Source organism: Lissotriton helveticus, chromosome 9 (assembly GCF_964261635.1).
Source record: "Lissotriton helveticus chromosome 9, aLisHel1.1, whole genome shotgun sequence".
Classification (NCBI taxonomy): Eukaryota; Metazoa; Chordata; class Amphibia; order Caudata; family Salamandridae; genus Lissotriton; species Lissotriton helveticus.
Window position 1 is genome coordinate 796,728,340 of NC_136070.1, and position 15,425 is coordinate 796,743,764.

At 51.6% G+C, this 15,425-nt stretch overlaps 1 protein-coding gene across 1 annotated transcript in view; it reads left to right on the forward strand.

The window, feature by feature from the left end:
* The first annotated feature begins 379 nt into the window (after window positions 1-379).
* LOC144782981 (prolactin-releasing peptide receptor-like) overlaps window positions 380-15,425 on the forward strand; it is a 322,613-nt gene continuing 307,567 nt past the window's right edge. Inside the window, exon 1 of the mRNA XM_078662198.1 lies at window positions 380-485. The gene's annotated coding sequence lies outside the window, so the exon portion shown is untranslated. The remainder of the gene's footprint in view (window positions 486-15,425) is intronic.

The following is a 15,425-nucleotide window of genomic DNA, read 5'->3' on the forward strand; positions in this document are numbered from 1 at the left end:
ACCTTCGTGTCTGTTTAATTTTATGCTGAAGGAATTTTCTAGAGTATATGGGTATTTGGGGCAGGATATTCAGTTAAGAAATAGCACCACCTGCTGTTTACAGCTATGAAGTGGTAAAACTGTCATGACAAGCGGGATATTTATTATTGCTCCTCATTGGTAGTTTATTTATTCTGTGAATTCTATGTAGCAAGCACAGTCTAGGGACAGTGAGGGGAGAGGAGAGCAGGCGGGAAAGGGTGAGCGCGCTTCGCTGTAGGTAGGAGGGGGGGGGGGTGACGAGCCGAGGCAGGAGGAGCGAGGGCTGAGCACGGGCTGCCTCTGGACCCCACCCGTTGCCTGCTAGGCTGATGCCTTCACTTGTAGCGCGGGAGCTCAGAGCCGGCTGACACCTGTCGAGGGTGTGATGCTGCACCTGGCAGACAGCTGAGGACCCCGAGCAGCCAAGGGAGCCGCCATCAGCGTGGTGCAGGGTTCAAGAGCAGGTATGTTCTTTCATTCTTACACTCGTTTGTATCGTAATCAGTGTTCAGTTATAGCGCTGCAAGACCGAACTCTCGGCGCCCCAGAATGCCTTAATTAATAACTTATTTGTATGTAATGGTGCGTGCAGTGTTTATGATTCACAACATAGCCTCGAATTAATTTACTTTTTATTAATCATTGTACGTCAGTGGTCAATTACATGTCTAGTTAAATACCTAGTACTATCCGGAGCGAAAAAAACTGACGACTGGTTTACTTGAACCGAAACCCATGTTCGTTCTCCTTAAAACTCGTGGAATGACACAGACAGTTTGCAAAGCCCGGGAGTTAGATATGTAGACAGATTTGGAGCCCAGGGCAGAAATCTGTCAACAGCTCTAAAGTACTGGGACCGTTTTTGGGTGAAGTGTACACAATAATGATTGTGGTGCGCGTTTCACTGATCTGAAAAGTGTAATGGCGCGCAGGGCATATTATCGCAATAGGGAGTGAAACTAAAAGGAAAACAACATTTACGAGTGGCTTTAGTTAATCGTGCCCCTGCAGGAGGGCATAGCTACCAATGGAGTAGCAGGTGTAGTGCTGCAGAGTTTTGGGGGCGTCCAAATTATTACTAATTTTAATAGTTTGCGTTAGGGTCCTTTGCACCTTTGATACACCCTAGCCACAATCAAACCGGTTACTTGTTAGGGTGAAGTGCGAGCGAATCAGATTCAATACAATTCGTTGGAATATCAGGAGACACAGAAGTGTGTACAGGATTACACCGGGTGTCAGAGGAAGCGGTCATTCGCAGCACAGATGTCGGAAGAAGACATCTCTTTTCGCCTCTTTATCCCTCTTCAGTGTTTCACGAGTGTAGTTTAGATGGTTCTGGCAGATTATTTCATAACGAAGGCACTAATCCTAGGGTATTCGATTTTTAGGGGTAAGTGATATACAGGGTACTGAAAAAAGGTATCTGGGGAACTGGGGATTTGCAGTTCATTGTTAGCGATAGAGCTGGCTCTGAAGGTCCAGTCAGGGATGTTCTACGAAATATTATATCTCTGAAATGGGGAAATAAAGAAGTGAAGTGCAGCTCAGCGGGAACAAACATCTTCATATTAGGACGACATTGTGAGGTACAGCTTCGGGGTACTGACTGAGCTTCTGTTAGGGCCACCTAGTTAGTGAGATTCAGAGGGTACTGGCGTGGCTATGGGCTGAACCACTGATGAGCAGCACAAATGATACAGACAGAACTCTAAAGAATCAGCCAGTGGTGCACAGCTCAGGCGGGGCCCAGGGTGCTTCATGATGCACTAGTGAGATGCCGAGTTCTGACAGAGCTTTGTGTTAGGATGAAGTAATGTGCTGTCACTGGGCATTGAAAGAGCTTATGTACAACCAGTGAGCATTAAGCAGCTCAGATGATAGTACTGATGGAACATAGGTCGACCGAGTGATCTGCACCTCACAAGGCTCACAAGGTGCTGATGGAGCGCTTGGTGAACCAGTGATGTGCAGCTCATGAGGTACTGACAGAGCTCAGGGTGAATCAGTGATGTGCAGCTGAGGAGGTACTGATGGAGCTCAGGGTGAACCAGTGATGTGCAGCGCACGAGGTACTGATAGAGCTCAGGGTGAACCAGTGATGTGGAGCTGAGGAGGGACTGACGGAGCTCAGGGTGAACCAGTGATGTGGAGCTGAGGAGGGACTGACGGAGCTCAGGGTGATTCAGTGATGTGGAGTTGAGGAGGGACTGACGGAGCTCAGGGTGAACCAGTGATGTGCAGCTCATGAGGTACTGACAGAGCTCTGGGTGAATTAGTGATGTGGAGCTGAGGAGGGACTGACGGAGCTCAGGGTGAACCAGTGATGTGGAGCTGAGGAGGGACTGACGGAGCTCAGGGTGAACCAGTGATGTGGAGCTGAGGAGGGACTGACGTAGCTCAGGGTGACCCAGTGATGTGGAGCTGAGGAGGGACTGACGGAGCTCAGGGTGAACCAGTGATGTGGAGCTGAGGAGGGACTGACGGAGCTCAGGGTGAATCAGTGATGTGGAGCTGAGGAGGGACTGACGGAGCTTAGGGTGACCCAGTGATGTGGAGCTGAGGAGGGACTGACGGAGCTCAGGGTGAACCAGTGATGTGCAGCTGAGGAGGGACTGACGAGCTCAGGGTGAATCAGTGATGTGCAGCTGAGGAGGTACTGATGGAGCTCAGGGTGAACCAGTGATGTGCAGCGCACGAGGTACTGATAGAGCTCAGTGTGAACCAGTGATGTGGAGCTGAGGAGGGACTGACGGAGCTCAGGGTGAACCAGTGATGTGGAGCTGAGGAGGGACTGACGGAGCTCAGGGTGAACCAGTGATGAGCAGCTGAGGAGGTACTGACGGAGCTCAGGGTGAATCAGTGATGTGCAGCTCACGAGGTACTGATAGAGCTCAGGGTGAACCAGTGATGTGCAGCTGAGGAGGGACTGACAGAGCTCCGGGTGAACCAGTGATGTCCAGCGCACAAGGTATTGATGGTGGCACTCTTGATGAACCATTGATGTGGAGCTGAGGAGGGACTGACGGAGCTCATGGTGAACCAGTGATGTGGAGCTGAGGAGGGACTGACGGAGCTCAGGGTGAACCAGTGATGTGCAGCTCACGAGGTACTGATAGAGCTCTGGGTGAACGGAACCAGTGATGTGGAGCTGAGGAGGGACTGACGGAGCTCAGGGTGAGCCAGTGACCTGCAGCTCACGAGGTACTGATATAGCTCTGGGTGAACCAGTGACGTGCAGCTCACGAGGGACTGACGGAGCTCAGGGTGAACCAGTGATGTGCAGCTGAGGAGGGACTGACAGAGCTCAGGGTGAATCAGTGATGTGCAGTTCACGAGGTACTGATAGAGCTCAGGGTGAACCAGTGATGTGCAGCTCACGAGGTACTGATAGAGCTCAGGGTGAACCAGTGATGTGCAGCTCACGAGGTACTGATAGAGCTCAGGGTGAACCAGTGATGTGCAGCTGAGGAGGGACTGACAGAGCTCCGGGTGAACCAGTGATGTCCAGCGCACAAGGTATTGATGGTGGCACTCTTGATGAACCATTGATGTGGAGCTGAGGAGGGACTGACGGAGCTCAGGGTGAACCAGTGATGTGGAGCTGAGGAGGGACTGACGGAGCTCAGGGTGAACCAGTGATGTGCAGCTCACGAGGGACTGACGGAGCTCAGGGTGAACCAGTGATATGCAGTTCACGAGGTACTGACGGAGCTCAGGGTGACCCAGTGATGTGCAGATCACGAGGTATTGATAGAGCTCTGGGTGAACCAGTGATGTGGAGCTGAGGAGGGACTGACGGAGCTCAGGGTGAAGCAGTGATGTGCAGCTCACGAGGTACTGATAGAGCTCTGGGTGAACCAGTGATGTGGAGCTGAGGAGGGACTGGCAGAGCTCAGGGTGAACCAGTGATGTGCAGATGAGGAGGGACTGACAGACCTCCGGGTGTACCAGTGACGTGCAGATCACAAGGGACTGATGGAGCTCTGGGTGAACCAGTGATGTGCAGCTCACGAAGGACTGACTGAGATCAGGGTGAACCAGTGATGTGCAGCTGAGGAGGGACTGACGGAGCTCAGGGTGAACCAGTGATTTGCAGCTGAGGAGGGACTGATGGAGCTCCGGTTGAGCCAGTGATGTGTAGCTCAAGAGGGACTGAAGGAGCTCAGGGTGAACCAGTGTATGCAGCTGAGGAGGGACTGACAGAGCTCAGGGTTAGCCAGTGATGTGCAGCTCACGAGTGACTGACGGAGCTCAGGGTGAACCAGTGATGTGCAGCCTAGGAGGGACTGACAGAGCTCAGGGTGAACCAGTGATGTGCAGCAGAGGAGGGACTGACAGAGCTCCGGGTGAACCAGTGATGTGCAGATCACAATGGACGGACGAAACTCAGGGTGAGCCACTGATATGCAGCTCACGAGGGACTGACTGAGATCAGGGTGAGCCCGTGATGTGCAGCTAAGAAGGGACTGACTGAGATGAGGAAGAACCAGTGACGTGCAGCTCATGAGGGATTGACAGAGCTCAGGGTGAGCCAGTGATGTGCAGCTCACGAGGGACTGATGGAGCTCAGGGTGAACCAGTGATGTGCAGCTGAGGAGGTAGTGGCGGAGCTCATGATGAACCAGTGACGTGCAGCTCACGAGTGACTGACGGAGCTCATGGTGAACCAGTGACGTGCAGCTCGCAAGGGACAGACGGAGCTCAGGGTGAATCAGTGATGTGGAGCTGAGGAGGGACTGACGGAGCTCAGGGTGACCCAGTGATGTGCAGCTCACAAGGGACTGACGGAGCTCAGGGTGAGCCAGTGACGTGCAGCTCATGAGGGATTGACAGAGCTCAGAGTGAGCCAGTGATGTGCAGTTCACAAGGGACTGACGGAGCTCAGGGTGAACCAGTGATGTGCAGCTGAGGAGGGACTGACAGAGCTCTGGGTGAACCAGTGATGTGCAGCTCAAGAGGTACTGAAAGAGCTCAGGGTGAACCAGTGATGTGCAGCGCACGAGGGACTGATGGAGCTCAGGGTGAACCAGTGATGTGCAGCGCACAAGGTACTGATAGAGCTCTGGGTGAACCAGTGATGTGGAGCTGAGGAGGGACTGACGGAGCTCAGGGTGAACCAGTGATGTGCCGATCACGAGGTACTGATAGACCTCTGTGTGAACCAGTGATGTGGAGCTGAGGAGGGACTGACGGAGCTCAGGGTGAACCAGTGATGTGCAGCTGAGGAGGGACTGACAGAGCTCCGGGTGAACCAGTGATGTGCAGCGCACAAAGTATTGATGGTGGCACTCTTGGTGAACCATTGATATGCAGCTCACGAGGGACTGACGGAGCTCAGGGTGAGCCAGTGATGTGCAGCTAAGGAGGGACTGACGGAGCTCAGGGTGAACCAGTGACGTGCAGCTCACGAGGGACTGACAGAGCTCAGGGTGAGCCAGTGATGTGCAGCTGAGGAGGGACTGACAGAGCTCCGGGTGTACCAGTGACGTGCAGATCACAAGGGACTGATGGATCTATTGGTGAACCGGTGATGTGCAGCTCACGAGGGACTGACGGAGCTCAGGGTGAACCAGTGATGTGCAGCTGAGGAGGGACTGACGGAGCTCCGGTTGAGCCAGTGATGTGTAGCTCATGAGGGACTGATGGAGCTCAGGGTAAACCATTGATATGCAGCAGAGGAGGGACTGACGGAGCTCAGGGTTAGCCAGTGATGTGCAGCTCACGAGGGATTGACGGAGCTCAGGGTGAACCAGTGATGTGCAGCCTAGGAGGGACTGACAGAGCTCAGGGTGAACCAGTGATGTGCAGCTGAGGAGGGACTGACAGAGCTCCGGGTGAACCAGTAATGTGCAGATAATGAGGGACTGATGGAGCGATTGGTGAACCAGTGATGTGCAGCTCAAAATGGACGGACGGATCTCAGGGTGAGCCACTGATGTGCAGCTCAGGAGGGACTGACTGAGATCAGGGTGAGCCCGTGATGTGCATCTCAGAAGGGACTGACTGAGAGAGGAAGAACCAGTGACGTGCAGCTCACGAGGGACTGACGGAGCTCAGGGTGAACCAGTGATGTGCAGCTCACGAGGGACTGATGGAGCTCAGGGTGAACCAGTGATGTGCAGCTGAGGAGGGACTGACGGAGCTCAGGGTGAGCCAGTGATGTGCAGCTCATGAGGGACTGACGGAGCTCAGGGAGAACTAGTGACGTGCAGCTCACAAGGGACTGGCGGAGCTCAGGGTGAGCCAGTGACGTGCAGCTGAGGAGGGACTGACAGAGCTCCGGGTGAACCAGTGATGTGCAGATAATGAGGGACTGATGGAGCTCTTGGTGAACCAGTGATGTGCAGCTCAAAATGGACGGACGGAACTCAGGGTGAGCCACTGATGTGCAGCTCAGGAGGGACTGACTGAGATCAGGGTGAGCCCGTGATGTGCATCTCAGAAGGGACTGACTGAGAGAGGAAGAACCAGTGACGTGCAGCTCACGAGGGACTGACGGAGCTCAGGGTGAACCAGTGATGTGCAGCTCACGAGGGACTGATGGAGCTCAGGGTGAACCAGTGATGTGCAGCTGAGGAGGGACTGACGGAGCTCAGGGTGAGCCAGTGATGTGCAGCTCACGAGGGACTGACGGAGCTCAGGGTGAGCCAGTGATGTGTAGCTAATGAGGGACTGACGGAGCTCAGGGAGAACTAGTGACGTGCAGCTCACAAGGGACTGACGGAACTCAGGGTGAGCCAGTGACGTGCAGCTCATGAGGGATTGACAGAGCTCAGGGTGAGCCAGTGATGTGCAGTTCACAAGGGACTGACGGAGCTCAGGGTGAACCAGTGATGTGCAGCTGAGGAGGGACTGACAGAGCTCCGGGTGAACCAGTGATGTGCAGCTCATGAGGTACTGACAGAGCTCAGGGTGAGCCAGTGATGTGCATCTAAGGAGGGACTGACGGAGCTCAGGGTGAACCAGTGACGTGCAGCTCACAAGGGACTGACAGAGCTCAGGGTGAGCCAGTGATGTGCAGCTGAGGAGGGACTGACAGAGCTCCGGGTGTACCAGTGACGTGCAGATCACAAGGGACTGACGGAGCTCTTGGTGAACCGGTGATGTGCAGCTCACGAGGGACTGACGGAGCTCAGGGTGAACCAGTGATGTGCAGCTGAGGAGGGACTGATGGAGCTCCGGTTGAGCCAGTGATGTGCAGCTCACGAGGGACTGACAGAGCTCAGGGTGAACCAGGATATGCAGCTCACGAGGTACAGACGGAGCTCAGGGTGAACCAGTGATGTGCAGCCTAGGAAGGACTGACAGAGCTCAGGGTGAACCAGTGATGTGCAGATAACGAGGGACTGATGGAGCTCTTGGTGAACCAGTGATGTGCAGCGCACAAGGTACTGATAGAGCTCTGGGTGAACCAGTGATGTGGAGCTGAGGAGGGACTGACGGAGCTCAGGGTGAACCAGTGATGTGCAGCTCACAATGGACAGATGGAACTCAGGGTGAGCCACTGATGTGCAGCTCACGAGGGACTGACGGAGCTCAGGGTGAACCAGTGATGTGCAGCTAAGAAGGGACTGACTGAGATGAGGAAGAACCAGTGACGTGCAGCTCACGAGGGACTGACGAAGCTCAGGGTCAACCAGTGATGTGCAGCTGAGGAGGTAGTGGCAGAGCTCATGATGAACCAGTGACGTGCAGCTCACAAGTGACTGACGGAGTTCAGGGTGAACCAGTGACGTGCAGCTCACGAGGGACAGACGGAGCTCAGGGTGAGCCAGTGATGTGCAGCTCACGAGGGACTGACGGAGCTCAGGGTGAGCCAGTGATGTGCATCTCATGAGGGACTGATGGAGCTCAGGGTGAACCAGTGATGTGCAGCTGAGGAAGTGGCGGAGCTCATGATGAACCAGTGATGTGCAGCTCACGAGTGACTGACGGAGCTCATGGTGAACCAGTGACGTGCAGCTCACGAGGGACAGACGGAGCTCAGGGTGAGCCAGTGGTGTGCAGCTCACGAGGGACAGACGGAGCTCAGGGTGAGCCAGTGACGTGCAGCTAACGAGTGACTGACGGAGCTCAGGGTGAACCAGTGACGTGCAGCTCACGAGGGACAGACGGAGCTCAGGGTGAGCCAGTGATGTGCAGCTCACGAGGGACTGACGGAGCTCAGGGTGAACCAGTGATGTGCAGCTCACGAGGGACAGACGGAGCTCGGGGTGAGCCAGTGATGTGCAGCTCACGAGGGACTGACGGAGCTCAGGGTGAGCCAGTGATGTGCAGCTCACGAGGGAGTGACGTGCAGCTCACAAGGGACTGACGGAGCTCAGGGTGAGCCAGTGACGTGCAGCTCATGAGGGATTGACAGAGCTCAGGGTGAGCCAGTGATGTGCAGTTCACAAGGGACTGACGGAGCTCAGGGTGAACCAGTGATGTGCAGCTGAGAAGGGACTGACAGAGCTCCGGGTGAACCAGTGATGTGCAGCTCACGAGGTACTGACAGAGCTCAGGGTGAATCAGTGATGTGCAGCTCACGAGGGACTGACGGAGCTCAGGGTGAACCAGTGATATGCAGCTCACGAGGGACTGACGGAGCTCAGGGTGAACCAGTGATGTGCAGCTGAGAAGGGACTGACAGAGCTCCGGGTGAACCAGTGATGTGCAGCTCACGAGGTACTGACAGAGCTCAGGGTGAATCAGTGATGTGCAGCTCACGAGGGACTGACGGAGCTCAGGGTGAACCAGTGATGTGCAGCTGAGAAGGGACTGACAGAGCTCCGGGTGAACCAGTGATGTGCAGCTCACGAGGTACTGACAGAGCTCAGGGTGAATCAGTGATGGTCAGCTCACGAGGGACTGACGGAGCTCAGGGTGAACCAGTGACGTGCAGCTCATGAGGGATTGACAGAGCTCAGGGTGAGCCAGTGATGTGCAGTTCACAAGGGACTGACGGAGCTCAGGGTGAACCAGTGATGTGCAGCTGAGAAGGGACTGACAGAGCTCCGGGTGAACCAGTGATGTGCAGCTCACGAGGTACTGACAGAGCTCAGGGTGAATCAGTGATGTGCAGCTCACGAGGGACTGACGGAGCTCAGGGTGAACCAGTGATATGCAGCTCACGAGGGACTGACGGAGCTCAGGGTTAACCAGTGATGTGCAGCTGAGAAGGGACTGACAGAGCTCCGGGTGAACCAGTGATGTGCAGCTCACGAGGGACTGACGGAGCTCAGGGTGAACCAGTGATATGCAGCTCACGAGGTACTGACAGAGCTCAGGGTGAATCAGTGATGTGCAGCTCACGAGGGACTGACGGAGCTCAGGGTGAACCAGTGATATGCAGCTCACGAGGGACTGACGGAGCTCAGGGTGAACCAGTGATGTGCAGCTCACGAGGGACTGACGGAGCTCAGGGTGAACCAGTGATGTGCAGCTCACGAGGGACAGACGGAGCTCGGGGTGAACCAGTGATATGCAGCTCACGAGGGACTGACGGAGCTCAGGGTGAACCAGTGATGTGCATGTGATTTTGAAAGAGCTTATGGTAAAGCAGGCATATATAACTCTGAGGTTCTGACATAGTTTGGGATGAATCAGTGATGTGCAACTCACATAGTACAGAGAGAGCGTGGGATGAGCCAGCGGTATGCAGATCTGGTGCCACTACAGTATTTGTCACTTACCTGTGATATGAAAGGAAGGTGCTAGTAAAAAGGGTTAGGACGATTTAGCGGTGCACAACTAGGATGAAACTGACAGAACTTAAGAGATATGCAGTTCAGATGGTTTGAGGTCAGATGAAGCAGTGACGCGCTGCTGAGGTGATAGTGAGACGACTCAGGATGAACCTTGGTTCTGCAGCTTGAATAGTAAGTAGTGAGAGAGTTTACACTGGACCATTGTGCAGCTCTTTTGGCACCAGTAGACCTCAGGATAACTTACTAATGCACCGCTTCAACGGTATTGATAGTGAGTAGGGTGAACATATGATGTACTGCTCAGGTGATATTGACAGAGTATTGGGTGAACCAGAGTGGTGTACCTTGGGTGGTGTAGATAGATTTTTGGATGAAACATTGAGGTGTACCTTAGGTGGTGTAGACAGAGTTTAGGATGAATCAGAAAGGTGTACATTGGGTGGTGTTGACAGAGTTTAGGATGAATAAGAGAGGTGTACCTTGGGTGGTGTAGACAGAGTTTAGGATGAATCAGAGAGGTGTACCTTGAGGGGTGTGGATAGATTTCTGGATGAACCATTGAGGTCTATCTTCGGTGGGGCAGACAGGGTTTTGAATGAACCAGAGAGGTGTGCCTTTCATTGTGCAGATAGAGTTCTGGAAAGACCAGTGAGGTGTGCCTCGGGTGGTGCAGAGAGAGTGTTGGATAAACCAGTGAGGTGTACCTCGGGTGGTGGAAACACATTACTGGATGAACCAGTGAGGTGTACCCCGGGTAGAAGATACACAGTTTTGGATGAACCAGTAAGGTGTACCTCAGGTGGTGCAAATACATTACTGGATGAACCAGTGAGGTGTACCCCGGGTGGTGGAAACACATTACTGGATGAACCAGTGAGGTGTACCCCGGGTAGAAGAGACAGAGATTTGGATGAATCAGTGAGGTGTACCCCGGGTAGAAGAGACAGAGTTTTGGATGAACCAGTAAGGTGTACCTCAGGTGGTGCAAATACATTACTGGATGAACCAGTGAGGTGTACCCCGGGTGGTGGAAACACATTACTGGATGAACCAGTGAGGTGTACCCCGGGTAGAAGAGACAGAGATTTGGATGAATCAGTGAGGTGTACCCCGGGTAGAAGAGACAGAGTTTTGGATGAACCAGTAAGGTGTACCTCAGGTGGTGCAAATACATTACTGGATGAACCAGTGAGGTGTACCCCGGGTGGTGGAAACACATTACTGGATGAACCAGTGAGGTGTACCCCGGGTAGAAGAGACAGAGATTTCGATGAATCAGTGAGGTGTACCCCGGGTAGAAGAGACAGAGTTTTGGATGAACCAGTAAGGTGTACCTCAGGTGGTGCAAATACATTACTGGATGAACCAGTGAGGTGTACCCCGGGTGGTGGAAACACATTACTGGATGAACCAGTGAGGTGTACCCCGGGTAGAAGAGACAGAGATTTGGATGAATCAGTGAGGTGTACCCCGGGTAGAAAAGACAGTGTTTTGGATGAACCTGTAAGGTGTACCTCAGGTGGTGCAAATACATTACTGGATGAACCAGTGAGGTGTACCCCGGGTGGTGGAAACACATTACTGGATGAACCAGTGAGGTGTACCCCGGGTAGAAGAGACAGAGATTTGGATGAACCAGTGAGGTGTACCCCGGGTAGAAGAGACAGAGATTTGGATGAACCAGTGAGGTGTACCCCGGGTAGAACAGACAGTGTTTTGGATGAACCTGTAAGGTGTACCTCAGGTGGTGCAAATACATTACTGGATGAACCAGTGAGGTGTACCCCGGCTGGTGGAAACACATAACTGGATGAACCAGTGAGGTGTACCCCAGGTAGAACAGACAGAGTTTTGCATGAATCAGTGAGGTGTACCCCGGGTAGAAGAGACAGAGTTTCGGATGAACCAGTAAAGTGTACTTCAGGTGGTGGAAATAGAGTTGTGGCTGAACCAGTGAGGTGTACCTCGAGTGGTGCAGTCTTGGATGAGCCAATGAAGTGCAGCTCAAATTATACCGGCAGAGCGTGAGGTGAGCCAGGACTGTGGAACTCGGTGCACTGACTAACTTTAGGATGGATTTGTGTCATGCTGTCTAGTTGGCACTGACAGAGCCTAGGATGAGCCAGTGATCTGCCTCGGATGATACTGTGAGAGCTTGGAGTGAGCCAGTGATGTGCAGCTAGTATAGAACTGACGGACTTTATGTTGAACCAGGGGTGTGTGTAGTTCAGGTGGGGCTGATAGAGTTTTGGATGAACCAGTAAGGTGAACCGCAGGTGGTGCAGTTTTGGATGAGCCAGAAAGGTGCAGCTCAGATTCTACTGTCAGAGCGTGAGGTGAGCCAGGACTGCGGGACGCGGTGCACTGACTGGCTTTAGGATGAATTGGTGTTATGCTCTCTTGTTGGTACTGACAGAGGTTGGGATCAGGCAGCGATGCGCCTCCGATGATACTCCGAGCGCTTGGGGTGAGCCGTGATGTGCAGCTAGTATAGCACTGACGGAATTAAAGATGAACCAGTGGAGTCGCTCAGGTTGTGTAGACAGAGGTTAGGATGAACCCGTGATGTGCCGTTCAGATGGTGCAGAGGAGCGACGAGCCGTCCGTCCGTGTGTCACTGACAATATAAGTTGGATCTACGATGTGCAGCTCAACTATTATTACCAGGGTTTGGGATAAAGCGGTGATAGGGCTGCTCTGATGTTAGTGGCGGTTTAGACAGAATCGTGGTATTTAGCTCACGGTACTGACTGACAGTGCATGATGAAGCAGTAATGTGTATCCCAGGTGATACTGGCACAGCGTACTGTGAACCAGTAGTCCGCAGGTTACAGGGAGCTAAAAGAGCTTTCGAGGGGCGAGAGGAGCACTTCTGTAATTGTGCCAGTAGGTGGCGCTATTAGCTGTGTCAGACGCAAACAAACAAGCTCTGAGCTGAATGCACCTCTGCAGCTCTGATCCTGCTAGGAATGCTGCTATCCATCCATCAGCACTCGCTGCCGTTACACCGGGTGTGGGTTGGGCTCACCTTACTCCTCTACACCAGAGGGTGTCGTGCATGTAGTCCGGCGTCGAAGTGCATTCAAAACAAGCATTTGCAATGCAATAGGTCTCGCATTTGCGAGAGTGTGAGCTATTGGCATTGTAAATAACAATGATTTTTATTTATGTGTTTTCAGAACCTGCAAGCAGCGCCTAAACACGCACTTTGTACTTACAGTCCTTGCTTACCAGAAGCAAGGCTGGCAGCAACTGCACCTCTTTTACTGTCAGTCTTGCTTCTCCTAAGCAAGGACTGTAAGTAGAAAGTGTGTGTTTACGCTTGTCATTTACAATGCAAATAGCTCAAACTCTTGCACATTTTGAACTTTTAGCCATGCTGAATAGCAGCTGTGCTGCTGTATAGCAAAGCTAAAGCACATTGACAAAGCCAATAGCTCTTGCGATGGTTTGACTTATCACCTTTGCCAATGCTTGTTGCTTTTGGTTCTGTTTTTAAACATATGATTTACTGTCAAACTGGTGCATTTATTTGCTCATGACTTATTAATTGGTGATAAGCAACATTGTAAAAACAGACTGTCGTGGACTTCTCTGTTTTTCCTTCGACAAGGGCAATTCCAACTGGGAGTCTCTTTTTGTACAGTGCATAGACCATCTGCCAATGAAAGAACAAAACATTACCCACAATTAATCCCACATACCACCAATATAAAGTACCCCATTCAATAATACGCATGATAATGTCGAAGACATCTGCAGATCTGAGCATAAGTTTTTTGAGGGACCTGGTGATGCTTCCCCGTAATGTCCCATTTAATCAATCAATCAATCAGCAATTTGTATAGCGCGCTACTCACCCTGTAGGGTCTCAAGGCGCTGGGGGGAGGGGTCCGTTAATGCTCGAAAAGCCAGGTCTTGAGTTGCTTCCTGAAGGATAGGTGGTCCTGGGTCAGCCGTAGGTGGATGGGGAGGGAGTTCCATGCCTGGGCGCCAGGTAGGAGAAGGATCTTCCTCCAGCGGTGGCTCTGTGAATGCGTGGTACGGCGGCGAGGGCGAGGCTGGCCGATCGTAGCTGGCGGGTGGGTGTGTAGAAAGTGAGGCGGCTGTTGAGGTACTTCGGGACCATTAACACCTTTAATGTACGGCATGGGCAGGCAGTCGTTTGGAGACATTGCTAAGCTGCACCCATTGCCTATCTGGGCCAGCATAAGGCGGACTCCTGAACTTTCAAAATACTCCACAGCACTAACTGAGGTGATGAGCTTAAACGCTGACCAGAGAGTTAACTGGATATCAAATGTCAGGAAAACACTGACAGCCCTGGGCCATAAAGAATCCTGGGACAGGCCAAATCCCCCTAGCAAAGCGGACCTAAAACGAGTCTACTGGGACTGGATAGACAGCCAAGAACTTAGCAAGTCAAACGTGGGAAGACTAACAGAAGAATTCTATAATCATAAGCAGAGCAGAAGCCTTGAGCCATATTTGGACATAATACCTGTACCATGAGACATGGCGCTGTTTATCCAATTTAGGCTTGGTACGCTTCCTGTAAGCGCTCTAACCGCAAAGTGGTGTTTTCCCAAACAGACAAAAGATGATTGTCCCTGCTGCAGAGCCCTTTTGGAGTGTGTTGCCCATGTCATGTTTGCTTGCCCAGCATATAATGCAGCGAGGTTTAAATGGTTTAAACCAATCTGCAGACAACTGGGCACGCTTGACCATCGGGTTGCTCTGGGCATTCTGAAGTCTGATGTAAGAGCCCTCTTTGTCTGTGGGGTGGCCAAGTTCCTTAGTCATGCTTGGATAGTTAGGCAAAAAACCTTGCATGGGGTGGTCTAACATATTTCAGGTGCTAAAGAGAAATCACCTCAAGCAAAAATGACTAACTATCCATTGCAGAAACCCCACTTTATGCACCAACACTTTATACAACCTTACCCTCCCTCCGAAGGAGGGCTCAAATAAGTCTATCTTCGGGGTCTACAATGCGGGCTCTATTCTCTGCTCTTCTTGTGAGATTCCCATTGGGTTGGACTGATATGATTGTACTTTTAACTGATTTTATTGAAATTATTTATGATCTTATCAATGAATTTTAAAGAATTTTTATTGTACAGCTTTTTGATAACTGTTTTATTTTCTGGGATAAATATTATTCTTGTTAGGTATCATGCATGAGTATGGTCCACATTTAAGTGTACACTGCTAAAAGATAGTGTGGGTGATCTGTGTGACTGCCAGTGTGAATGCTATAATCAACATGAAAGGACTATGTATTTTTAAGTGTACACTGAGTTGTACCACTGTCTGATATGAAATAGTAGAATCATATTAGAGGATACGATTACATGGTTTCTAGAATATTTTATAATGCTGATTGTTAATAAATAAAATTGGGTGTTGTATTCACACCTATTCATGTTTTTTTAGCGCTTCATATTAGATAGGATGCTAATTTGAAAGTATTTAGTTGCAGGGTTTCTTGTACACTAATTTCCCTGCACATAAAACACCTGTCTTTCTTATGTGTGAAGACTTATCTAAAAACATAGGTCTTTTTATGTGCGGAGACTCCACACTCCTAAAGATAGTACTCGTATGTCCCATTGTGAATAGCAAACAATCATAAACTTACAGAAGTTTAAGTTTACCTTTATTAATCAGGCCCTCAATATACCTGTCATGGTGAAAGGTTTATAAATTACA